Source organism: Rhinolophus ferrumequinum, chromosome 25 (genome assembly GCF_004115265.2).
Source record: "Rhinolophus ferrumequinum isolate MPI-CBG mRhiFer1 chromosome 25, mRhiFer1_v1.p, whole genome shotgun sequence".
NCBI classification, from domain to species: domain Eukaryota; kingdom Metazoa; phylum Chordata; class Mammalia; order Chiroptera; family Rhinolophidae; genus Rhinolophus; species Rhinolophus ferrumequinum.
The window spans coordinates 15,050,854-15,078,252 of record NC_046308.1 but is presented as its reverse complement, the minus strand read 5'-3'; the positions used below and the strand labels follow the sequence as shown (position 1 = coordinate 15,078,252).

At 49.1% G+C, this 27,399-nt stretch overlaps 1 protein-coding gene across 2 annotated transcripts in view; it reads left to right on the top strand.

Moving 5' to 3' along the window:
• The first annotated feature begins 4,160 nt into the window (after window positions 1-4,160).
• Window positions 4,161-27,399, top strand: part of WSCD2 (WSC domain containing 2) — a 103,080-nt gene continuing 79,841 nt past the window's right edge. Inside the window, exon 1 of one of the 2 annotated variants that reach the window (XM_033097482.1) lies at window positions 4,161-4,624. The gene's annotated coding sequence lies outside the window, so the exon portion shown is untranslated. Of the gene's footprint in view, window positions 4,625-6,554; window positions 6,692-27,399 lie in introns of those variants that run through there. The other variant, XM_033097483.1, reaches the window with a different exon arrangement.

Here is a 27,399-nt window from a genome sequence, read left to right as displayed (position 1 = left end):
ATATTATGACTCGGTCTTATATTAGAATAAGACTGGGTCTTATATTAATTTTTGCTCCAAAAGATGCATTAGAGCTGATGGTCCAGCCAGGTCTTATTTTTGGGGAAACACGGTAGGTACCATTATTGTTCCCATTTTATGGAGGAGGAAACTGAGACTCAGTGAGATTAAATAACCTGACCGTGGCCACACAGCCAGAAATGAGCAGATCTCAGGTTTGAACCCAGTTCTGTTTTGCTCAAGAATCGTCACTTAAAAAACAGCTTTTATGAAAGTTAAGGTTTAACACATGTACAGAAAAGTGCTCAATACGTACACACATGGTTCTATGACTTACCGCAAATACCTGTGTAGCTGCCAACCAGATCAAGAAGGAAAAGATCTCTACTATGCCAGAAACCCATGTGTTCCCTCCCAGTGACAACTCTCGTCCTTCTCAGAGATACCACCACTCTGGCTTCTAACGCGCCGGTTGAGTTTTGCCTGCCTGCAAACGTTATGTAAGTGAAAACATACATACAGGGAGCACTCTTTGGTGTCTCGTTTTCATCAGTCAACATGATGCTCCTTGGACCCATCCGTGTGGTTGTGTATGGCTAGAAGTTAGTCGCTTTCGTTGCTAGATAGTACTCCTTAGGAACATATACGTACATAGTTAGCCCATTCTATTGTTGGCAAACATTTCAGTCGTTTGGGGTGATTTCAAAATTGACCATTATAAGCCACAACAATGGCTGCTGTGAACCTTCTTGTATATGTCTTTTGGTGGCAGAACTCTTCATTTGTGTGGGATGTATGCTTAGTAGTGGATCCGCTGGCCCTAGGGAGGGTGTCTGTCTCAGCTTTAGTTGATAATGCCACACAGTGTTTCAAAGCATTTGTACCAGTTTACAGGCTCAGCAGCAGCATATCTGATTTCTAGTTGCTCCACATTTTCACCAGCACTTAGCGTTGTCAGTCTTTGTCATTTTAGTGTAGTTGCATCGCCTCGCAGTTTTAATAGGCATGTCTCAGATTTCTAATTAGATTGAGCACCTTTTAATGAATTTACTGGCTTTTAACATCCTCTTTTGTGAGATGTCTGTCCCAATTTCTTGACATTTGGGTTGTCTGCCTTTTACTTATCAATTTGTAGAAGTTCTTTGTAAATTCTGGATAGGTGCCCCTATTTAGTTATGTGTCTTGAAAACATCTATTTTCTATGGTTTGCCTTTTCACTCTCTTCTTAATGGTGTCTTTTAATAAAGAGAGGTTCATCTGATTTTAGCGTAATGAAATATATCCTTGTTTTCCCTCATGGATAGTGCTTTTTCCATTGTGTAAGAGATTGTTTTTACCCCAAGGTTATAAAGATTGTCTTCTCTATAAGCTTTTAGAAGCTTTGTTGTTCTGCCTTATACATTTAGCTGTGCAACCCATCTGGGATCAATTTGTGTGTATGGTGTGAGGTAGTGGGGGTGGGAAAACTCAATATTATAAAGATGTCAAGTGTCCTCAAATTGACTTGTAGACTCAATGCCCTCCCATCCAAACCTTTGAGGTCTTTTGTTGTTTTGTTGAGTGAAGGACTTGACAAACTGATTCTAAAATTTACATTTAAATGCAAAACGCCAGGAATAATCTTGCAGGAGGCAAAAAAAGAAAGTGTTTTACTGATATTAAGAGTACTATAAAGCTGTAGTAATTGAGACCATGTGATAAAGATGACCAAATATAGCACAAAGGTAACCAAATTGACCAATGGAACTAAATGGAGAGCACAGACCTGTCCCCTCCACACACAGGGACACACAAGGTCGGACAATTAAGTTTGCGAACTCATTCTAGAAAAAGTGCTACCTACCTCATTGCTGAATATCACTACGGTCACCTTTCAAGTACTCCCCTTGGGAAGCTATGCACTGACGCCAGTGCCTAGTCCACCTTTCAAAGCAATTTTGGAACTCTTTTTCTGGAATGACCATCAGAGCTGTCGTCGTATTACCCTTGATGTTTTGAATGTCATCAAAATGTCTTCCTTTCAATATTTCCGTATCTTTGGGTAAAGAAAGAAGTCACTGGGGACCAGATCAGGTGAATAGGGAAAGTGTTCCAATATAGTTATTTGTTTACTGGCTAAAAACTCCTCACAGACAGTGCCGTGTGAGCTGGTGCATTGTCATGAAGCAAGAGCCATGAATTGTTGGTGAAAAGTTCAGGTCATCTAACTTTTTCAAGCAGCCTTTCAACATTTCCAAATAGTAAACTTCGTGAACTGTTTGTCCAGTTGGTACAAATTCACAATGAATAATCCCTCTGATATCAAAAAAGGTTAGCAACAGCGGTGCAACAAGTTCGCGGACTTAATTGTCAGGCCTCGAATGCTTTGTGACAAAGGTGGCCTCACAGAGCAGTGGGCTAAAGACAGTTCTTTGAATAAATCATGATGGATCAATTGGACAGCCATATAGGGAACAGCAAACTTGTCTCCAGAGCTCCCACTTTTAACCACAACAGGATGCCATGTTGCTCTGTCCTTTGAGGTTTTGATGATGATGACGAGGAAGATGATAAAATCACCATTATATTTTTACAGCTGTTGCCACTCTCGAGGTGCTTTCCAACCTATCATTTCCCCAGCAACCCTACGAAGCAGGCATGGAAGACACTATTTGTCCTCTCATGGATGATGAAGCAGAGGCTTGAAGGGGCAAATGACCAACCCACGGACACTTGGCTAACACTCAAGCTTCACTTGCTTGACTCCAAGCCTTGGGCTTTTTCACGCGGAGCCCAGCTCCCATTCGTAAGGGGGATTAGGGAGATTCTCTTTGAGCCAACAGCTTTTCCCCTTAGTATATATTAAAAAAAAAAAAAAAAAAAAAAAAAAAAAAAAAAAAAAAAAGGTCCTTGATGTAGCAGGAACTACATCAAGATGTTAATAACCATTATCTCTGAGAGGTGGGAATAGGGTTTTTCTTCGTACTTTTCAGTATTTCCTGAATTACCTACATTAGACAAGAATCAGTTGGAAAAACAATGTGCTTTACTAAAATAAATGCGGGTGCCGATTCTTATTGCTAGTGCCAAGAAAGAGTAGTCTGCTCATGGCCACTTTAGAGCCTTTCCTTGAGTCCCAAGCTTAACAGACACTGGTTTGGGAGTCAGAAAATCCAGAGTTCAAACCCCAGCTCTGCTACTTTCTAGCTTCACCAACCCAGGGTGAGCCTCTGAACCTCTCTGGGTCTCAGTCCTCCCATCTGTGAAATGGAGATGGAACTAGCTGCCTTCTGAGTTTTTTAGAGGATGTAGTGACATAAGGCATTTAAGAGTACATAACGAGGTGTCTGGCACTTAGGAGTCTCTCGGTCACTGGTGGCTCTTGTCACATGCCACGTCAGAAGATGTGCTCCTTTCCCAGAGATTCACTGTAGATCCCTTGAAGGTGGGCGTAATCTATTATTATCTATCATTCTTTACAGATAAAGGTACAGACGTTCAGAGGGAGTGCGAAGACATGCCCAAGGTCACAGAGCTTGGAAAGGATCTTCTGAAACTGGCTCAGAGAGGGTAAGTCATCATTAGAGGCCACACAGCTTACGCCTCCTGCCTGTTAAAACAACAAACTAAATACCAAAAAAACCGAACTGCCCTTTATATGGTGTTCACTATTTGTTAAGCCTCTTGCACAACAGCAACAGCAAGGAATACTCTGCCATTTATTGAGTGCTTACTCAATGTCGGACAGCCTGGCATTTGGCATAAACGTCTCAGTTAATTCTCCAAACGATCCTAGGACGTGGGTCTCTTGAGCCCATTTTCCAGACGAGGCAACTGAGGGTAGGAGGCTGAGGCCCCTGCCCAAGTTCCGCAGCAGGCCTGGCAGCAGGTCTGCCAAGCTCCCCGGGAGGCTGCGGGAGGGCCAGGTGGCATGCAAGGAGTTAAGCGGTAGGCAGTGCTGTGGCTCCGTGCGAGGAGCGCGCCGGGATGAGGCGCTGCTGGCAGCGGCGGCGGCGGCGGCGGCGGCGGCAGCGGCGCGGGGAGCTGGGGCTGGAGACGTGAAGTCCGGGAAAGCGAGGAGCTAGGCAGCGAGCGAGAGGCGAGGCGGCCCGAGCTCGCGCCCCGCCGCAGCCCGCGCCCCGCGCCGGGTGCGCACCGGGCCCGGGCATCCCCGGGGCGGGTGTGTGCGCGGGGCCTCGCGGTGGCGCGGGGTCCCCGCAGTGCCGCCCGCCCGCCAGTCCGCCCGCCCGAGCGCCAGGCTCGCAGGAGCCCGGCTTTCACTTCCTCTTGCCTCCGCCCGCCTCGCCGGCTCGCCGGCTGGCGTCGCCACCGCCTCCTCGTTCCCGGCCACCGCTGTCGCCGCTACTGCAATCCAGGACGCACACTTCCACTTTCCCGCTGGAGGCACGGAGGAAGCCCCTTGCACCAGACCCGGAGAAATAGCCCCCGGGCCCGGCCGGAGGAGCCTTGGTGGAGAGAAAGCAAATCCATATTCGGCTTTCCTTGATGCCACTGCAGCAGCTGGCATCTGGGAAGGCGCCCACAGAGCGGGCACGCCAAGCGGGACGCAGGAGTCGCAGAAAGAGACCCCGGGCTTCTGCCGGGCTCCACTGGCAGAGTTTGCAAGTGGCTGAGACCCCCTCAGGTAAGGCTGAGAGGCCTGCATTGGGTAAGAGGGTTCCATAAGGGAATGGGGCGCCGAGCTACTGCAAAATGATTCCTGCCCCCCATTCCGGCTTCCAGTTCCAGCCGCTTCTCCGCAAGGTTGGGGGTTCAATGCACAGCCAGGTAAGTAAAGCACCCAGAGTGGTGACATTTACCAGCTCTGGGTGAATGACAAACTTTCTCTGGTAGAGAGTGGGACATCCTGGCTCATCCAGGTGTCCTTTCTCCCGGCACCCCGCTGGGACCCCAAAGGCAGGCACTCAAGGGCTTCGCAGGCTGAGCTCTGCCAAGGGGAAGGCAGCGGGCCCCTTTAATTTGGTTCATGAATCACCACCTCCTTGGCCAGTTCAGAGTTCTGAGGGAGAGGGAGCTGGTCATATTTTCAAGTTGGCTTTACGAGGTGTTTGTTGGCGGTGATACTCTGGTGAATGAGGCTCCCCGTTATTTGGAGACATCATCCAGGGCTGCCGGGAAGATGGGCTTTGTGTCTGGTGCTTTGCAGGCTTGCTTATGTCTATTCTGGGGTGTGTGTGTGTGTGCAAGGAGAGGGAGAGAGAACTGGGAGCGGGGTACCCATTCAGCCAGATCGCCTCCATTCAAGCCCTTGCAGCAGCCCCGCGTGTCCTCCCAGGAGAGGACTCAGCTCCCTGGCAGAGATACCAGGAGAGGTGGGCATCACCTCTGGTTCCTCGCAGCCCCTTAGATGAGCAAACGATTTGGGAGAAGTTTCCTGGGCTGTTCAACGAGACCGTTTAGATTGGAGCTTAGGGAGGTGCAAACTTTTTGCAGAAAAAGGGACTGCAATGGAAGGTCGGAAAGGGGCGCCTGGCATTCTCATGCAGCTCCGAGGATGTGGGTGGTCGCCCCACATCCAGGCCCCTAGAGGCTCTGAGGAGCCCAGCACATGGCTCATGAGTTTGGCCGGATTATTTTTCCCACTAATGAAGAGCATAATTCAGAGAGGCCACGTTGTCTCCAAGGATCATTTCGAAGCCACCCCGGTGGTCACAGCCCTCTAGATGGCATTGTGCTTCCTCACTGGGGTTCCAGCCTAGGGCTGGGGATGTCTTGATGGACTGGTTGGGCAGCGAGGCAGGTGGTGGAGGTGCTTCTGGCCATGAGCTGAAGGTGGGACCGTTCGCTTGGCCCTGTAATCGCCTGCTTGGGCTGGGCAGCTGCCCCTGAGGATAGCATCGCTGTGTAGTTCTGGGACAGGACTTGAAGCATAAGGTGGGAGTCAGGACTGCCTGTTCTTGCTTGGGATTCTGACCTGGGACCAGGTTGGAAGCTGCTTCCCTAGGCTGGTGAAACCCTGGGGATTCCTCTAGGGTGTCAGAGACTGGTTCTTGATGTCCTGGGGAAGCCCCAGCTCTGGGTCAGGAGGGTGAGCTTCAAGTCTGCCTTCAATTTGCTGTGTGACTTTGGGCAAATCACTAGACCTCTCTGGGCCCCGGTTGCTCCTTCTGTAAAATGAAGAGATTTCGTGTATCCCCAGAGGTCCCAGCTCAGACACTCCATGGCCCTGAGCAACTGTTACAGATGAGATTTTTCAAAATCCTAGGAGGCGATGTGATTTGGTGTTTAGGAGGCCTGGGACTCAGCCCCACCTGAGTCTGACCCCCCCAAACCTGAGTCCCTCTGAGTCACATCACCCCCCAAACCTCCGTACCTCTGCTGTAACATAGGGAGTTCGTTCTTCCCACTTCAGAAGGCTCTTGGGAGGACTAACTGAGATGGTGCACAGAAAGCGCTACGTGTAGATAGTGGAGTCTGGAGCTCTGTAGACACAGCAGCAAGACTGTCCATTTGGGGGTCTTATGCATGGGCATCTGGCTGCTGTTTGAGCACCAGGTGATCCTTGGTGGGGGGTGGGGGTGGGAGCAGGGCCCTTGTTCTCTCCAATCACCTGGCACCTGCAGTCCCCACCCCCTCGCTGTTGCCTCATAAAAGCCCTGCTGGATCAGCAGCTCCTAGTGGGGAGCCTCCAGTGGTCTGGGAGCATTGGAGGCATCCAGCTGCTGTGTCACCATGACAACAGGAGGTGGAGGTAAGCTGTCTCCAGGGCTTCAACTTTGCAGCTGTGCGGGGACCAGGACAGAGAAGTTCAGTGTGTCTGGGTGTCAGGCTCTGGGTCTGCTGAGGCTGTTGGAGCAGGCAAGGCCGCTGTTCCCTGCAGGAACAGCCATGCTGGGGAAATGCCTTGTGTGTGTGGGCAGCGGGGCGACGCGGCCGGGAGGGGGCTGTTGCTGAGATTGTGGAGGAAGGCAGTAGGTTGACCAGTGTTACTACTTTCGGAGTGGTTCTAAGGTTTGGGACATCTGTGGCCCTCCCCTAGCTAGGGATCCCCAGGGTCCATGCTGAAACCGCCGTGGGAAAGGCAGACCTCATCTCAGCTGACATAAAGTAAATTAATGGGCGCGCAGCGGGAACTGGGGCAGGAGCTGCTCTGCCGTGTGCTAGCTCAGTCTGTGGGCTCGACTGAGACAATGAACAGTTTGCTTTCTTGGTGGAGTAGGAGGTGGATGTGTATAGAGGTGCATGTGTGTAAATGTGTGTATTCCCATGCAGGTTTGGGCACATGTGCTCCTGTGAGTATGACTGACATGAAAACCTTAAATGCGTATGCACACATAAGAATAGTGTCCGTCGGAGTGTGTACTTGTGAGCTCCAGGTGCATGGATTTATGAGTATGCGTACGCGTGCCCTCCCGCAAGAGAATGCATGCCTGAATGAGTCCGTGCGAGTGTGGGGATGCGTGTGCCCTCGTGAGTGTTGAGCAGTTGTGTGTGTGTGAGTGGGATGTAGCTCGGTGACCAGGCAGGTTGTATGGCTGCACCGCTGCACACGTGTGCCGTGAGGGTCCGCGCAGGGACCCCTGCGTGTGAGAAGCCGTGCAGGTCTGCCTGGTGCCTGCTTTGCTGGCTGTCTGTGCTGTGTGCACATGTCTGTGTGTGTGCTCACACACGTGAGCGTGAACTTGTGGCGTGCACTCACAGGCGTGTCTACCTACATGGCTTTCAGTGTACTTCGTGTGCGTCTGTATGCACATGTGTGCATGGCACTGCACGCTGACTGTCTGTGTGTGTGTGTGTGTGTGTGTGTGTGTATGCATCTGTTTGTCGTGGCGTAGCCCCTGTGAGTATCCGAATACATGTGTGACTTTCTGGGCATCTGTGTCTGGGAGTGTCAGCGGGCACATTTGATTGCATCACTGTATTCACGTGCTTCTGTGGGTGTGCACCTGTGTGTGTTGCCGTGTAAACTTTTTGTGCACCTGTGTTTCGGAGTGTGTGTGCCTGGGGGTAGCATCGCGTGCTTGGTTGTATCTCTGTGCGTGTGTGTGTTTCCTAGTATTGGTGTCTCGGGGTGTTGGTTGCAGTGTACATTTGAGTGTCTCTCCGTGTGCATGTGAGTGTCTCTGAATGTGTGTTTGGGGATGTCGCGGTGTAACTTTCGTGCATGTCACCTGTGTATGAGTGAGTTTCTGAGTGTGTGTACCTGGAGAGTTCCACTGCGTTTTCTTGCAAGTCTCTGGGTGTACATGGTGTGTTTCTGAGTGTGTGTGCCTGTCTGTGGGGCCGTGCTACATTTGTGCGTGTGTCGTGTGTATGTGTGTGTTTCTACCATGTGCATCTCTGTGGGTGTACATTACGGGTGTACCTTAGTATCCCCAGGGGTGTAAAGGGGTGAGTGTGTGTGTGTGTGTGTTTGTGTGTGTGTGTGTGTAAATGCAGCTGAGAGCTTCCAGACAGAAAACATCTCTGAACCTTTGAAACTACGCTTCTGCCTGCTCTTCAGGTCTGAACTGTGCTCGGGCTGCGTGTCTTCCGAGTGTAGATTCAGCGATCGGTGCCGGCTCTGAGCAGCGTGTCGGGATGTTGCATGTTCGTTTTTCCACATGTCTTAGCCCCGAAGCCTGTGTGTTCCCTCCGCCCCCAGTTGCCTCGGCCCCCATCACAGCCCAAGTCTCTCTCGCCAGAAGCCAGCACTTTAGGACAGTTGCTGAATACATTCACAGATGTTAGGAGCGCAGGTATCCTTTTCGGCAGAAGGTCTGAAAATCAGCAGCCTAGGATGCACCGAACATCTCGACAGCAGTTTGTAATTAGGAGCAACTTGTTTTCCTTAAATAAACAAATCAAGTGAGGAAAGAAATTGCCTAAGATGAATGGCTCCCCGGAGCAGGTCCAGATGTCGGGAAGCAAGGAATGGGGTCCCCAGGGACTACGCATGTTACTGCCAAGGGTCTCTTCCAGATTTTGACCAAGAGCTGATGAGGCAAGAGCTGGGGAGGAGGGCAGGGCAGTGTGAGGCCCCACTGCCAGGTTTGGCTGGTGTTTGGTTATTAGGGTACACGCATTCCTGGCCCCAATTCCTCCTTCCTCCCCGTGTCCTCAGCCACACGACTTCACTGTTCTGCCCACTCAAGGGGCTGACAGGATTTCTGTTGCTGCTCCTTCACTTAGGGCTTGGCCATGTGACCAGCTTGGACCATAAGGATGAGGTGGAAATGACCGTGTGTCCGTTTAAAGCTTAGGCCTCAGGGGGCCTTGTGTGTTTCTGCCACGGCTGGGAGAAGAGCTCCCACAAAGTAGCTACTGCCCCCCTGAGCGTGGCCCCCAAATGAACACATGTCCAGCCACCCTGAGCCCAAACATCAGTGAAGAGCCTAGCTCAGCCACGCGCCAGCTGGCCACAAACAGGGTGACTAAATAAATGCCTCTTCCTGCCTGTCACTGGGGTTGGGCGGTTGTTCGTGACGCACCGTGATTGTGGTGATGGCTAACCAGCGCAGTTACCGGCACTCTGTGTTTCCTCCTGCCTTTGACCCCTGGCACCCATTCAGAAGTGTATGGTGGGGACACCTGTACTTCTCACCACAGACAGCCTGTTTCTACCTTGCTTTCTGCTCATTCCGACATGAGCAGTAATAATAATAATAATAATGATGATGATGATGGTAATAATAGATAGTGTTTGCCAGATACCACACCCCATGTGTGAGGTGCTCAGTCTCTCTATCTCTCTCTTCCCACCCCCACCCCGCCTCTCCCTAGATATACACACACAGAGAGTGCCAAAAGAAATGTACACACATTTTAAGACAGGAAAAAAAAACTATTAAAATTGTCATACTCAATATATACAGATAACAAAAGATGAATCCAAGTCACGTTTGACTTCTGCAATGACAAGAGGTGCTCAAAGTGGTTCCCATCAGTGTCCAGACACTTCTGATGATGGCGAACTACTGCTTGAGTAACGCTGACCAAAGTGTCCACTTGTGTGCATTTTTTGGCACCCCCCACCATGGTATGTGTGTGTGTGTGTGTGTGTGTGTGTGTGTGTGTGTAATCTATTACAACAATGCTATGAGGTAGGTTCTGTTATGATCTTCTGTTATCATCTATGAGGCTCAGAGAGGTGAATCGGTTTGTGCAGTCACACAACCCAAAAGGGCACCCCTGGGCTTTCCACCCAGATCACCGGATATTAGAGACCATATTGCCTCCCAAAGCCAGCCGGCATGCTGGACGTACCGACATCCTAGCACACATTCAACATTCCTCCCTTGTCTCGCCTGGAGGTCAAGTAGGCAGGAATGAATCTTGTCACAGAAGTGGGAAGTGTCTAGTTGGATTGGCGTGGTGGGGGGCGTTTGCTCCTTCATTCGTTCTTTCATTCATGGATTCATGCATCAGGTGTCAGTAGCTGCTGACATTCCGTGTTCGCTCAGAATCTTCTGTGTCTTATTCTGTGCCGGGCACTGAAGACACAGATGAGAGACCCCAATTCTGTCCTCAAGGAGAGGAAGCAGGGGAACCCGGTTCTGGAGGCAGATTAGATTGGGCTCCAGCCCAGCCTTGACCCTCCCCTGGGAGTGTCTCTGGTCACCTCAGCCCCTACCCAGCCCCACCGAGAGGATCAAAGGAGATCGTGTTGGCAGAGCCCTTCGCAGTGCCTGGCACTGAGATGCCACAATAAACAGTAGCCCTTCTTCCTCTGATTCTTCCTCCTCTTCCTCCTCCTCCTCCTCCTCCTTACAGAGGAGAGACAGTTAAATGTCACAGCCAGAGCAATGCTGAGATGGGAGAAAACAGGCCAGGGATCCCAGACAGGTCAACCAACCACCCTTCTTTGTCGGAAACTGAGAGGTTTTCTAGGACCCAGGATTTCATGCTAAAACTGGGCGAGTCCCTTGCAAAGCAGGGAAAGTTGGTTAGGTGGCCCGAGGAGATGTCACACCCAGCTGGGAACGAGTTAGAATAGGGCTTAACAAATGGTGGCCCACAGGCCAAATCTGACCCCTCCCTTATTTTGTAAGTAAAGTTTTATTGGGACACAGCCACACCCGTCGTTTACATATCCTCGAGGGCTGCTTTCCAACTACAACTGCAGTTGAGTAGCTGTGCCCGGATACCACGTGGCCAGCAAACACTAAAATATTTGCTATCTGGCCCTTTACAGAAGAAGTTTGCTGACCTCTCAGCAAAAAAGCCCACCTGGGGTCCTGGGCCTTGGCCAAGAGGCATAAGGCAAGAATTCAACATACTTGGGTGAATCACTGGATCAGGTGACAGGTGGGGCTGACATCCATCCACGGGTGAGGCATCAGAGGGTCAGGAAAGAGGCAGCAACTCCAAAGACTATGAGCTGGGAGAATTCTTAGATGAGGAGATGGAGACCCAGAGAAGGGAAGAGATGTCCCAGCGCCACCCAGCCAGTGGGAAGTAGGTGGCTGTGGTCTTAATACCTGGAAATCTGGGAGGACAGCCGTGTGCCTCTCCCTTCCTCGACTCCATACATTTGACATTTCTCCCTTAACTCACCTGGAGGTTAGGTAGGCAGGAATGAATCTTGTCGCAGAAGTGGGAGTCCTGGAGTCACAGACAGGAGGGCCTGACCACATCTCGATATTCAAGTTTCTAGCTTAGTTCCCAGATGTTACATTTACTGTTTCCTTTAAATTCTCTGCATTGTCCTACAAGTGCAGGGTGAAGAGAAGAGCCCCTGAATGGGAAGGAAAGACAGCCGGGTCTCCACTCTGCCCCCTATTGACTGACTTAGTGGTCTTGAGCAAGTCTCTTCCCTTTCTGAGGCCTCAGTTTTCCCATCTGTAGAATGGGAGAAAAGTTATATGTGCTGACTAAGGACTTTTCCAATCTGGTCTTTTACGGTCCCACTTTCTTTTCTAATGGGAGTAGCCCCCAAAGACTTAATATATGTTGGCCCCTGCTCCAAGGGGGTCCTGCGGGACCCTGATCTGCTGACCCTTCTGGTGATGATAATGAAGGAAATCTCCATCCTCATGGCTTCTGTGTGTAGGGTGTTCACGATGCCAGGCATTGTAATCAGAGCTTCACTTCCATTCTCTGTCTGTGTCCTTATGTGTTAAGGAACCTCCGTCTGCGCTTTATAGGTGAGCACACTGAGGCTCAGAGAGGTTAGTGCACTCGTCCAGGGTCACATAGCCAGTAAGTGGCAGAGCTGGGCTTTCAGTCCCTGCGTGCTCAGCCCCTCCTCCCTCCTGCCTCCCGTCCCTGCCATGTCACCACTGTCTTTCCCAGATGGAAGAAGGAGCTATCTCAGGAACCCCTCGGTGGAAGGTTTCCATTCCTCTCCCTCTAGTTTATTAAAGTGGAAGTAACAAAGCCAAGCCAGGGTCCATCCGCGCAGGCCTAGTGATGGTGACGTGGGTCTGTCAGGGCCGCAGTCTGCGTGGGCAGGAGGACTGAGCGGCGGGGGGCCTCTAGGACAGTGGACAGCAGAGGACTCAGGTGGGTCTGGGTCACCAGGGCGATACCCATCAGGCTCTGGCTTTGCAGATTCACAGGAAGTCCCTGAACCTCCAGGGAGCTGGGGCCACCCGACACGTACCGTGATGAACCACGTGGAAGTTTCTGGAGATGGCAGATCACTCATGTTCCACCCTCTCTTGTGTTGTCCCCAAGGTGAGCCCCACTTTGCTGAGATGGCCCTGATTTCTCCCCCACAGAATGTCCACTCACAAGTCTGTGGCCTGGGCTCTTTGCAGTTTGAATGCCTACCTTGTGGGACAAAGAGGAAATGCAGAGTGTGGAACCATCAGACTAGCTTTCCTTTTCACAAAGCTTTTAAGTGTCTCACCATAATTGCAGGCCATTTGTCCTGGAAACTCGTACTTATAAAGCAGGAGAAGAAAGTCGTCCCATTGAATTGCCACAGTGTCCATATCAGAAAACAGCTAATCTTTCTTCACTCAGAGCCTGTTTACTCTTACTTTGCACACCATTCTGATAAGCCCTGTGACCTGATTCCCCAGCCTTGTAGCCTATAGAAGGAGTGAGTTAGAAGTGCGTAGGATGCTAGAGAAAGGACAGTGACAGCAGCTGGAAGCAATCAATAGCTGACAGCATGAGAACAAGGGTACAAATGAAGAGATTATAAAAATAAGCATGAAAATGAAAGAATCAGAGTGGGGGGCGGGTCTAATATAGGGGTCAAAGGACCCCCCAGGTCAGTAGTATATGCTCATCTCATTGTTTTATAGAACAATGTAACCAACTATAGGCTAATGGGCAGTAACCCCTCGCCCCCATCCGTGGAGGATACATTCCCAGACTCTCAGGGGATGCCTGACACCGAAGATAGTACCAAACCCTATATACTGTTTCTGCATATACACACATAACTCTGATAAAGTTTAACTTATAAATTAGGCAATTTCATGGGTAGAAGTTTCATTCTTAACATAGATCTAAGTAACCTCAGCATAAGATTTTTTTTTTTCTTATTAAGTCAAGAATTTTCACCCCATCACTTAAAGGAAGCCCTTTATGACCTCTCTTTGGCATGTCCCAATTGCCAGCATCACTACTCTTGCATGTTGGGAACATTATTAAGTAAAGTAAGGGTTACTTGAACACAAGCACTACAATACCGCGACAGTCGACCTGGTAACCCAGACAGCCACTAAGGGACTAACAGGCGGGAAGCATACACAGTGCGGATACGCTGGCAAAAGGATGGTTGACATCCCAGGCAGGACAGATCAGGATGGCAAGGGATTTCACCACGTTACTCATAAGGGTGCACAATTTAAAACCTGTGAATTGTTTATTTCTGGAATTTTCCATTTAATAGTTTTGGACTGCAGTTGACTTTTCAAATCATGGAGAGTGAAACCGCGGATAAGGGGGGCTTTTTTTTCTTTTTATGTAGAAAAGCAATTTATTCCATTATAAGCACTTACACAGTTAGTCATGGAGAGTAACAGACCTGGTGAAACAGGTCACCCAAAATAGAGATGGTATCAAACTAATGGTCAACGACTAACTCTTAAAAAAAAAAAGGCAACTCTTATCCAGGATTACTTTAATTTTAAAAACAAATACAAGCTATCGATTCACTCTGCTCAACTTAACTGGACAGTCTACCTGTGGTATAACTGTCAGGTAAAAACATACATCTTTACAACCTGGTGGTCCCCAAGTTCTTTTAAAAAACCATTTCACAGAAAGGAAAGAAATAATATGAAAACAGCTCAAGAAGTACACTAACAAGCAAAAATATATGGGCAAGAGGAACACTTAGTTTTGACTTAAGAAACTGAGAGGACACTGGTCTGCATAGGAAAATATGCATCCCGTTAAGTCAGGTGTGAAGATTTTACAATAGGAATTTATGACTTGAATCTCCCCTATTTCCTGAATGACATTTTGCAGTACTTGTACTTCATGGCTCCGACACCTACCTCACTTGGCTCTATTCCTTCCTTCCTTCTAGTCTTTACTTAAAGAGTTTGCAAAACTTAGGGATATACTATAAGAAGAAACATAAAATAACCACACACAATATAAGGGGGGACTATTGTAGTACAATGTGCTGTGTCATAGAGCAGCAAAAATGTTGCTGGCTTCTGTGATGGCCCTAAGAAACAGTTAAACCCCATTCAGGAGGCAGGGCAGAAGGCAAAGAATAATGTCGTGTATAAAATATTTTGATCCCATGGTTAACCGAGTGTTGCTGTTATGATGCCTCAGGCATCTGGAAAATTCACTTGTGTGGAACTCTTCATTTTTCACAGTGTTGAGTAAGGGACATCTTTTTGCACCTAGAAGAGTATCTGGCGCATGGCAGGCACTCAAGAAATGAACGTTCTTTGGAATCCGACAAAGGGTTCAGATGCTGGCCCCTTAACAACAGCCAGCGTCTCCGTCTTCGGCCTTAGTGTTCTCGTCTGTAAAGTGAGGACACGAGCTAAAGCTGCTGCTGGAGACCACAGCACCTTCTGTCTGTGTTTAGCCTCTGGCTCAGGATATTAGCTCCTATATCACATGGGAGCTCAGAGAGGACTCTGAGATGCGTCATGTAATTACAACTCAAAGTAACTGCCAGGAAGGAAAGTATCTGACACTGGGGGTTCACAAATTAAAGCCTTTAAAAAGAAGGCTTCCCCAAGAAAAGGAGAAATGAGCCGGAAGCTGAAGGGTGAGTAGGATTAACCAGGCGAAGAGAGATGGAGAGATAGAGGAAAGAGCACATGCAAAGGTCCTGAGGTGAGAGTGGCAAGGACCAAGGACATGGACCCGAGAGCTTTGGCGTGGGGAGGAGCTGGTACACCATGAAAGGGGACAGTTCTCCGTGCTTTGTGGGCCCCATAAGTGTTCTGCTCTTTACTTCCAGCAGCAGGAAACCTTGTAAACATTTTAAGTACAGGGAGTGAAATGATTCAATTAAACCCTGGCCAGAGCAACAAGAAGACTCCTCGCCCACGTGTGAGGTGGGAGCCCATTGAAATCCCAGCAAAGAGGGGACTGAGTGGGCATTAGCAAATTCAGGATCTCAGCATCATTATGCAAAGCACCCAGGCTTCCAAGGGAGAGGTGAGCTTTGGAAAAAGAGTCAACAGATTAGTTTTTTAATCTGCTTTAAGTTGCTGAAATGCCCCTGTCTTCCTTCCATTGTCACCGGATAGCCTGTGGGCTATTTTAACTTTTATTAAAGATTTTTTTTTTAATTAAAGGAGGTTTTTTTGAAAAAACAAATGTTAGCCGTGTTTGATAAGACACAATTAAAATGTGGCACTGGGGAAATACCGCAGAAAGCTTTGATTTTTCTCCGTATGGCATCTGAACTGATTTAAATAATAATTATATATCTAATCTCGATGCAGCCCCCCCGCCCCGCCTCCCTTCCTGGTCTCCCCAACACACCACAATGTACCAGCACCTCTGAACATATGCTGTTTTTACAATCCCCAATTCTTAGCTCCTAGAGAAAGAGGGTTAGCCCTGTAGGAGACCACACTTTCTGACCTCACTGCTTTAGTTTCGGGTAAATCTCGCTCAAATCCAAGTGCTACCAATTCACAGCTGTGTGGCCTTGAGAAATTTACTTCAATCCCCTTAGCCTCCGATTACTCATGTAAAATGGAAATAGTGATAGTACTTTTATTCATCGGGATTCTTTTGGTTGTTAGAGAAAGAAAATCCAACTTCAATATCATTACACTCTTATTCTCAGGCACAGAAGGGAATATATTGGTTCATGGAACTAGCAACTAGCTTCAGGCTTGGCTGGATCCAGGGGCTTGCCAAAGCCACAGCTTTCTCCCTCCCACCAAGATTTTTGACCCTCCTTTTCTTTTTCTTTGTCCATTTTTACTTTAGACAATTTATTTTTCAATTACAATTGACATAAAGTATTATATTAGTTTCAGGTATACAACATGGTGATTCAACATTTATGTGCTTTATGAAGAGATCACCCCGTGAGTCTCATTTTCTTTGTATGGGCTTCCTTCTCAGGCTGTCTCTGGCTCTCTTCTTCTGCGCACAAATGCCCACCCATCCGCAGCTCCATGCTTAGACATTATGCCAGCTGTAAGCTCAGTTCCAGCAAGTCCTGGGATTGAGAATTGAGACCTGGGGCCTCCTGGAACCAATCACCATAGCCAGGGAAATGGGCTGTACTGGTTGGCCGGATTGAGGTCATGTGACCAACCCTGGTGCTTCATGTGGGCTGCATCACTCTTTGCTGCTTCCTGAGTCACAAAGACCAATAGTGGGAGAGGGATGGGTTCTCCAAGGAAAATCAGGACCCAGATAACCAAAGATGAGGAAGTGAATGCTGGTCAGACGGTAATGACTGATCGGCAGGCCATCTAGTCCTCGTCTCAGTGGGTGGTTACCAGGGTGCAATGAGCTCAGGCATGCAGGGTCCTTAGCACCGACGCCAGCGTGCAGTATACTCAGTAAGTGCTACCTGTTATTACGGCTGCTACTACAGTGATGATTCCGATTGGCATGGTGATAATATAGGCCAGGCCGGGGCTTTGCAAGTTTTCAGGGCAATGGGAGACACCCATGACCAGAAGAATCAGCCTGGACATGTCACTGACCTCCGTAAGCCTTGGACCTGTCACTTCCCCTCCAATTTTGCTTGCTAAAAGCTGCCATCCCCGAACAAGCCCCACGTCTCATGGGTTACTTCACCAGCTAAAATGCCTCCATGGGTAGATGGGTCCCCTAGGAGGGAGACAGAGCGGAGGAACAGTAGTGAACCAGAGACCAAGTGCCTTGTTTATGGGGGCGGGGGGGCTGCGGGATACCCGCTCCAGGCCCCAGCCATTGCCCTCCACCCCCACCCCGTGAGAATGCTAGCCCAGGGTAGTCATATCTCTCAAACGTTTTTTCCCTAAAGAATTCCTTGGTTTTATGCAAAATTCACCCAGTTGTAAATGTTGGCCACCAATTCAGGCAATTTTAAAACACAGAACGGACCAAGCAAACGTGTCAGTGGTCTTATAACCAGTGTTATAAGACCGGGTCCCTCCAGCCTGAGGGACATGGAGCCTGTTCTGTCTGAACCGTAGAGAACTTGTTTTGTGGATGACCTCAGAAGACACACCAGCGCATTGTTCTTGAAACCTGGATCATGTGCTTTCTGTTTTCAACATCTCCTCGGATGGCCATGGGTGGACCTTTTCACTCTGAGCTGCACCATTTGTAACACTCTCCAAGGATGGGATTCAGCAAGAACGGCGGCTTCAAAGCAGTTCGTTTTGCTGCCTGAGATTATTAATGTTCTCTCTGATTTCCTGCTTCACACTATTGATTTCCTGGGATAAATCTTCCTCTGCAGAGGCTGAGAAGGTAATTCAGCCGCCGTCCCTCCAGGTGAGGGAGGGTTCCATGCTGGCTCTCCCACTCTTCTGCTGTGTGACTGAGGGCAAGTCACTTCACCTCTCTGAGCCTCAGTTCTCTCATCTGCAACATGGGGATCCTCGTAACTCCTGCCTGCTGAGGAGCTGTCAGGCACATAGTAGGTCCTCAGGGAAGCCTAGCTCCTGTAACCCCCCCCCCAGCAGCCTGGGGAGAGGGAGATAGATGACCATTCTCCTCATGTGGACTCAGCACTCACTCTGTGTGTGCCAGGCCCTTTCCAAGCACAGCCCCCGTTTCTACCCGTGGCAGCCCTGAGGCTCATGGCTTTACTCCCACTGTCCTCTTTTTTACAGATGAGGAAACCAAGACTCAGTGATGAAGGGATCTGCTGAGGTCACACAGCTAGGCCTGCCTCTTGTTGGGGGCCCTACCTCCTAAGGGAATCAGTTGCGTTCACATAAACCCATGGGTGCCAAGAAACCATTAGCAATGGAGTCTAGACCCAGCTCTGCTACTAACTTGCTGTGTCACCTCAGGATGCTTTCTTGACTTCTCTGGGCCTTTTTACTCCCGGCTCCTTAAACTCACCTTGCTCCCTTCCACCTCAGGGCCTTTGCACATGCTGTGCCATCTGCCTGGCACACTTCCCTGTCTATCTTCACCTGGTTAATTGCAGCTTCTCCTTCTGGCCTTGGGGAGAACATTACTTCTGAGAGTCTTCTGGGGCTCTCCTGGACCAGGTCAGATTTTCCCTGCCATGAGCTCTCCAAACACCATGTCCTTCCTTTAGAGTTTGTGAGCACAGTGCTGTGTGATGATTTAAATAACCTGTGTCTTCTCCACCACTCTGTCTCTTCAAGGGGGTCAGGGATCCTTTCAATCCCTTCCTAAGCGACACTCCAAAGCTGCCACATGCATCCAGCACAAAGTTGTAGTTATTAACTGAAATTTAAAAGGAGGCCTAGAACCCTCATACACTGCTGGTGGGAGTGTGAATTAATACCACTGCTTTGGAAAACTACCTGGCAGCATTTACTAAAGCAGCACGATCTAGCCTCTAATCTACTATGCCATTTTGAGATATACATTCAACAGCAATGAAGATATGTTGTTGTTTTTTATATTTATAATCATCATAATAGTAAAAAACTCTGAGGTGAGGCAGCTGACTGCCAAATGTCCATTCTGATAGAACAGACAAGTGACATGAGGTTCTGTCATGCCATGGAATAGTACACGGTAGTAAAAAATGAACCAACTACAGCTACATGCCACAGAAGGATAGACCGTGCAAAAATAATGCCGAGAAAAAAGCCAGACACAAAACACATAAGCTAGATAATGTTAATTACAAAAAAGCGTGCCATCGAAGCTAAACTGGAGTGCGTAGGAATGCATGTATGCTTAGATGGAAACATTATAAAGAAAAACAAGAAAGAAATGGCCAGAATAGTTAGGATGCTAGTGACCTTGGGTGGGGAAGGAGCACAGATGGAGTTTGAGGGAGCTGGCCATGTTCTCTTTCTCGCCCTGGAAGATGATTACATGTGGGGGTTTATTGTGCGATAATTCGTCAAAGGGTACATCTCTGTTTTGTGTTTTCTTTTGCATATGGGTCCCATTCAATGATCCTATTCCTCCCCAGATACTTTAGCTCTACGGGACCCCACCTGGATGCATCACTTCGGCTTGATGCACAGAGAACACTCTCAGCCATCCTGCCTTAAGCCCAATTACTCTCTATTTCTAATGCAGCAGTTGTCTTCGGGTGTGGGCTGTGCCCCTCTGTCCTGTAAGCCCCCAGGGATCCAAATTTACATGTGCAAAAACAACCTAAGCAGCTTTTGTCTTGGCACAGAGACCCCCCCTGGCCAGAGAACACAATTAGCCCCTTTTTTTCCAGAATGTGATCAAGATGGAGAGTTGATTGCCCTAGAAGAAAATAAAAAAGAAAATAAGAAAAAAAAAAAAAAAAGAGAAAAATAAAACGCGAGAAGCAGTTTCTAGTTTTGCAGGCTACCGAAAGCTGGGGAGATAAGATGTACTCGATGGAGGGTCAGATAACAGGGAGGACATGGGCCTCCCAGAGAGGGGCAGCTGAGTGCCAGGCCCAGGGTGGGCTGGCCTCTGGGTCCAGGAAAAGTAGGTCGTTGAACTCACCGCCACGGTTGTTCTCCCATGGCCCTGAGCCCCCTTTCTGTGCAGACAGAAGGTGGGCCTGCTCCCTGCTCTTGAAAGCAGGCCCTCACCAGAGAGCAGAAACACCATGATTTTGATAGGTCGTTGGAGCGCACGTCTGGAGGGACTAGGGTTGAAATGTTCCAGCGGCTTCCAGAAGTCTAGCTCATAGTTTTGGATCATTAACTCCTTGATGATGAACATCGTCCATCCATCCGTTTAAGAAATGTTTGTAAATCTTCTACTCGCTATTCGTTCAACAAACATGAATTGAGCTTACCTTGGACTAAACTTTGCTAAGCATTGGGAAGACAGGGTGACTGACTGGTTTTGGTTTTCACGGGATTTTCCCAGTTTTAGCACTGAACGGCTAAGCATCCTGGGAACCCCTCAGTCCTAGGCAAACCTGGACAATGGGTCCGGGGTGAGTAAGACTCTTCTGATGCCCAATCTCACCGCCCAGTGGAGGAGGCAAAAAATGACAAATCAGCAGATCAGCGCTTTGATGGAGGAAAGGCAGGGCTCTGTGAAAGCCCAGGGGAGGCCCCTCAGCCAGAGGAGGGTTCCAGGACGGTTTCCTGGTGATGGCATCAGGACCACGTCCTTCCCGAGCAGCCGAATCAGGCGGGCGTGAAGAGTGGGTGGCAGGGGAGACAGTGTTCCTGAAGGACGAGAGGTGAGAACCTGGTGTGTTTGAGGAGGTGAATCAGGTGGGGGGCGAAGGGACCTGGAGGGGTGAGGTCATGGGTGGGTACCCAGCAGGCATTTGGACGCCCTGGGAGGTTCAAGAAGGAAAATGGAGGTACCAAATTTCTATTTAAAGATTGCCCTGGCTGCTGCGTAGAGAATGGAGGAGGGATTAGCAGAGGAGAGAGAGTTAAGAATGGATGTGAAGACCTTCGGGTAGAGCTGTTCATTAATCCTTCCAGATGCTTTTGCCAAAAGCCTGGGAGACATCCTTCACTCCTCTCTTTCTCTCCGACCCCACATAAGCTCGTCAGTAAATCCAGCCTCTTCTCTCCATCTCCATCTTCGTGCCTGGCATACCCCCAACCTACTGTGTGGTTCTCTACATAGCTCTTACCACCTTCTACTTTACCATGCAATTGACTTGCTTATTTTGTTTACTCTCTGCTTATTCCCTCTAGAACAGGGGTGTCCAAACTTTTTTCAACGTTTTTTTACCAAGGGCCGTATGCAGTGAAATACACACAACAGCCGGGCCACTCACTCGAGGTGAAGTACGTATTGCCTCACCGGGTTTATTTAAGTAAACCAAATATATTTTTGGAATTTGCTGCGGGCCAATTAACAATGGATTGCGGACCGCAGTTGGCCCGCGGGCCGCAGTTTGGACACCCCTGCTCTACAACAAAGTTTTTCAGCCTTGCACTACTGACATTTTGGACCAGACCATTCTTTGTGGTGGGGGCTGCCCTGGGTATTGGAGGATGCTGAACAACATCTAGTGCCAGGAACACGTACCCCCAAATTGTGACAACCAAAATGTCTCCACACATTGCCACATGTCCCCTGGGGGGCAAAATGGCCACCAATTGAGACCACTGGTTTGGACCAGTCATAACACATTCCCTGGGAATTAGCAAATCGCTGCCCCCTTCCAAAGACGGGGGTCTCTGTTAGCTAAGAAGAGGGAAGGGGGTGCACATAGGGTAGATAACAAGCAGTAAATGCCAGACACTGCCACATAGAGTTGGTTTCTTTCCTTCTGTCTTCCTCCTTCCCTCCCTTCCTTTTACCCTCCAACAAAACTTTATTTATGTTATTTACAAACATAGTCAGCCAGATCTGGGATTTAGCCCTCTGGGTATAGTTTACAGACCCTTGGAATTAAAACAAGAAATTCTCTTCTCCCTGAGATGAAATGCTTCCTTTAAGGCAGGAGCTGTCATATTTGTCTGCCACTGTCTTTGTACAGTGTTATCCACATAAGAGATAATAAATCCATTCTTAAAAAGAATTTAAAAAAAATTTTTTTTACCTGTTTTCCAATTTTTTTTTATCTTGGTAAGATACACATAACATAAAATGTGTTGTCTTAACCATTTTTAAGTGTACAGTTCAGCGTACACTCGTACTGTGCTATCATTGCCACCATTCATCTATAGCACTCTTTTCGTTAGGATTTCTTGATCCGAGACGGGTGAGCTAAGATCATTTGGACCCACCCTCTCAGTTTAGATCTGGGAAAACTGATGCTCAGAGGGAAAGGGATTTGCCAAGGGACATAGCCAGTTAGAATCAAAATCCAGTTTAGAATCTGGGCCTCATTCTGCCAGGTAGCCCCCCACCCCCAGCCAAGTGGGCCTCCCAGGCATTTCCCAGAATGCCTTGCACACAAAGGTACCACATAAATATTTAGTGACAACTGCAGACTGGGAACTCCATTGACGCTTTCCCTGGGACTAATCCAGTTCCCTCTCTAATCTCTGGGAATTTTGGAGATGAAAACCTACTCCATAGGCTAATGGCCAATTTAATTGCTCTCTTTGGCCAGATAACACTTTTCATCTTTTCTTCTAGAAATTGCATTGGCCTCCCCTGAGATCTAAGCAGTTCTTTCTAGTAGTTCCCTTCATTCTCTCCCCACACTCCCCCTGCCCACACGGGCCAGACAGGAGAGCTGCTCTGCGATAAGAGAGCCATCGATCCCCTTTCACAGGCGTCACTGCCCTCCTGGACCCATCTCAAGGCGTCTGGGACGCTCCAGTTACCCTCACAATGAGGGCATTTAGCCGAACTCTCCTCCCCCGGGATGCTCAGAGGCAGAAACCGGAGGAAGAGCAGAGAGGAGAGAGAGAAGAAACAAAATCCAGCAGAACTGCCCATTCCGAAGGCGACAGGCTAGGAGAATGAGGTGCAGCCAGCTTTGATTTCAGAGACGTTTTAGAAAGTGCCTCTTCGTGGCTTGTTTTCCCCATTGGCGGGCTGATCGGGACGGTGCCCAAGGAAGGACAAAGTTAGAGGCCCCATTCAGGCAAGCAGAGGCAAGGGTCCAACATGAGTGGGGCAGGGTGGGGGCCAGGAAAACAAGGGCTCTGTGTGTTCTTGGGCCTGGGGATGTGAGCCGTGGGCTCCCACCGGCTCCAGCCAGGCGCTGGATGCAATCAGAAATCCACAACGTCGCTGTAGAAATATGGGTCAGGGAGGCACCGATGCTGTGCAACTGAGCTGTAAGGAGAGCATTTTTCAGCGTGAGCTGCATTGGAGAGGATGACAAATTCCCCCTCTGGGTGGCCGGGCCTGCTCTGGGGTGAAGATCACTCTCGGGAATGAGCCAAGCCCAATGGGAGGACTTCGGGTTTCTTCAGCTAGAGATAGAGAAGAGCCCGCAAAAGGAAGGAGTTGCAAACCCAAATGTCCTTGGGAGCCAGGCACGTGACCGAAGGAATGTTTGTTGAAGACGGAGGCACGTGGGGAACCGACGCCACATCTGAAGGCTCAGTGTATCGGTGTCAACTGACCAGCTAGGTCGGATCCCAGCTCCTCCACTTGTTAGCTGAGTAACCTCAGACAGGCCATTGACTCTCTGTGCCTCAGTTTCCCCATATTGAAAATTGAGGTCATGCCAATAATAACTTCCTGGGGTTATTGGGAGGATTCAATGAGTTAACATACAAGCACTTAGAACCACGCTGTTCCATTTAATCTTTCGAGAGAAGCAATAACTCTGGGTTTGTATTCCAAAGCTCCCCATCGTTAACTGTTGGCAATGAATTCAAGAGGAAGAGAAATAAATACAGTCTTTCCTCTGGCTCCATGCTGGCAACCTCTGGCCGTGGGTTTTGGGACAGACATGGGCCCCAGAGCTGCCTCTCCCACTGCCTGTTCTTGACATTGAATACGTGACTTAACTTGTCTGTGTCACGTTTGCTTCGTGCTGTATCAGTTGGGTGCCTGGCAGGAAATAATGACTCACTCAAAGTGGGCAGCAGGTGAGAGTTTAATAATGGTGGGTGCGTGGTGTGGGGAACTCGCACGGGGGGTGCAGCACTCAAGGTTAGTCACGGAAGGGAGCTGTTACCGCCTCTGGTCCTGAAAAAGCCAAGGGCAAGAGCAGTGACAGGAACCTGGAGAAAGGAGCTGTGTGGGGAGGGCCACCTGCAGGAACTCTGGTCTTCAGTAAAGGGGCTCTGCCAAGCCGGGTGGCCCCACAGAGAGAGGGGTGCCGGGGGAAGGAATGCCCTGACCATTCTCTACCCACCTTCCCATTTCCTGCCAGTGCCTCCTGCTGGCCAAACTTGAGCGGAAGCCAGAGAACCACGGAGCCTGTTGTTGTGGTCCATGCAGACTCCCCACCCCCCGCCCCAAGACAGATGGGGTCCATGCAGACCACCCCCCCCCAACAGAGAGCAGAGTGGAGAAGGGCAGGAGTCAGTGTGGACGGGCAAATGGAGGACAGGTGGTGCTCTCACCTGCCTCGATGCTACAAGGCTTTCCTTCAGTCTAGTTAACATGAGATACTCAACACACAGTGGTAGCAATTGGTTGTAGGCGTTCTCCTTGTTACTGGAAGAAGGATGGCAGAGGCACTGCCAGGCAGCGTGGAGGGCCCCCAGGGGGCCTCAGTGTGCCTAAATGGCCCCTTAGAGGTGTTGAAGGGAGTATTAGTTTCCCCTGGCTGTTGTAACAAATCACCACCAACTTGATGGCTTAAAACAGCACACATTTACTGTCTTACAGTTCTGAGGCTTGGAAGTCCAAAATAGGTCTCACTGGGCTAAAAGCAAGGTGTCTCCCGGGCTGAGTTCCTTCGGGACGCCCGAGAGGAAAATCCTTTCCTGGCCTTTTTCAGTCTCTAGAGGCTGCCCACATTCCTTGGCTCATGACCTCCTTCTGTCTTCAAAGCCAGCCGTTGTATCACTGTCACCTTTGCTTCCGTTGTCACATCTCCTCTCGCACTGACTTCCTGCCTTGCTCTTATAAGGACCCTGCTGAGGACATTGGGCCCACTGGACAACCCAGGGTAACTTCTCCATCTCAAAACCCTAAGCTTAATCCCTCCGCAGAGTTCCTTTTGCATGGAAGGGAACCGATTTACAGGTTCTGAGACTCAGGATGTAGACATTTGGGGGGGCATTATTCTGCCCACCGAAAAGGTTCTCGGAAGCTCCTCAGGGAAAATATCCTCCCACTGCCATGCCCAAGAATCCAAAATCGCCTCCATTAATGTCTCTCTCTTTTTGACTTAATGATGTTCCCAAACTCCCACACTTCTTGGGCTCCCTTCAAGAATTTTCCCAGAGCTGCCTGTTTGTCTTTAAATGGATCTGACATCAACTCACTATTTTACTCAGCTTCATCCTAAGTGATAATACATGTACAATCAAGGTTTGATGTTCACTTATAATCTTTCTAACTATTCCCATTAAAATTATTACATAACTATTGACATTTTAAGAACAGTTGTTATGTGAACCACCTAAAAGTACCTCGTGGAATACTATGATTATGTGTATACCACAGGGTGCAGAACTCTGGATTACCATATGAAAAGGCAGCTAGGCTGTCTGGATAGCAAATATGCCTCGAATTCCCTCAAAGCTTGCTGCCTGCAGAGTGATTGCCTGTGTCGGGGCTTCTCAGAGAAACAGAAATACACACACACACACACACACACACACACACACACACACACACAGCGAGAGAGACAAAGAGACACACAGAGAGAGAAGTAGAGATTCATGGTTTGCTCACACAGTTACGGAGGCTGAGAAGTCCCAAGACGTGCAGTCGGCAAGCTGGATACCCAGGAGAGCCAAGGTATAAGTTCTAGTTCCAATCCAAGTCCAAAGGCAGAAGAAGACCCAATGTCCCAGCTTAAAGACAGGTCAAGAGTAAATTCTCCCTCACTCCACCTTTTTGCTCAAGGCCGGCCTCCAAAGGATTGAATGAGGCCCGCCCACCCTGGGAGAGCCATCTGCTTTCCTCAGTCCACTGATTCAAATGTTCATTTCATCCAGAAACACCCTCACAGAATAACGCTGGACCAAATGTCCGGGCACCTTGGGGCCCGGTCAAGTGGACACATACAATTAACCATCACAGTGATATTGTGGAAAGAGCTCCAAGAGAGGAGTGAAGAGACCTGGTTTGGGTTCTGGATCTGCTCTGTGACATTGGCCAAGTCTCACTCGGTTCTGGGGCCCAGTGTCCTCATCTACGTGACGGGGACAATTCGTCAGGCTCTCTCTAGCTCAGACATGTTCTAATGTACCACTGGTACATTAGTAATGAGAGACTGGAACAGGAGACAGGCCAGTTTTGACATGGATGGCTGGAGTCTGAGGTGCTGTTGGAGCATCAGAGGGGTCCCTCCACCTCACCCCAGGACCAGCATGACCTGTTCTCCCTGGGCACACATCAATCATGGGTCTTGGGAGGAGACCGAGTTTGATCCTGCCTTGTAGCCATCACACCAGGCCTAGCTAGAATAAGGATTCAGTATGTTATGTAGCTATTGAATGACCGATTGGCAGGCGGAAGAAAAGGCAGTGGGATGTGTGTGACAGTCCCAAGAGGTCAGCGCTCACTGAAAGGCCCCTCAAAGGACTCCATGCCCCGGAAAACTTACTGTGAGCATGTGGGGTCTGTGAGTCAGACAGTCCTGGGTTCAAATCCCAGAGCCACCACTTAGGAGCTGCATGACCCTGGGCAGGCTGTTTCACCTGTCTGAGCCTCAGTGGTCTCATCTGTCCATTGGGCATAATGATAGAACCGAACTCATAAGTTTGTGCTGAGATTGAAATGAGATGATCTATGCAAAGTGCACAGTCCAGTGGCTAGCACATAGGGCTCCATAAATATTAACAACTATGACTTATTATTGCCATCATCTTACCTCCCATGTTGTCTGCGGAAGACAGAGATGATTCTCTAAGAGCCTGTGCCTCTCCTGGGCCATACAGGGGATGTAGGGAACTGTTGGAGACCCCATATCTGAGGAAGTTTATTAGAGTCTTTGAAATATACATTGACTCGCCCATACCACACCCGCCCCCCGCCCCCGATTCTGCAGCAACAAGCCATTTGGTGCGGTTCAAATACTGTTCAAATGTAATATTTTGAAACTCATTTTAAGATGGTTCTGAAATCCTTGCCCAAATCCCACGTGAACAAAAAATGTTATTGTTCGTTGGCTTTGCATTGTGAGAACCGATTGTCAGATGAAGAGAAAATGACGGCAGTACATTTGCTTCATCACAAAGAACTGGAGGAGAAGCGAGGAGGCTGTGCAGGGTACACACCTGGCCCTGCCACTTACGACCAGGTAATCCCAGACGACAGCCATTTAGGATCTCTGAGGTGTTTCTCCATCTGTGCCATGGGTCACTCACAGCTTCACCAATCAGGTTACACCAGCACCTAGTAAATCCAACCAGTAGTAGCTGTTAAAACTGTTGAAAA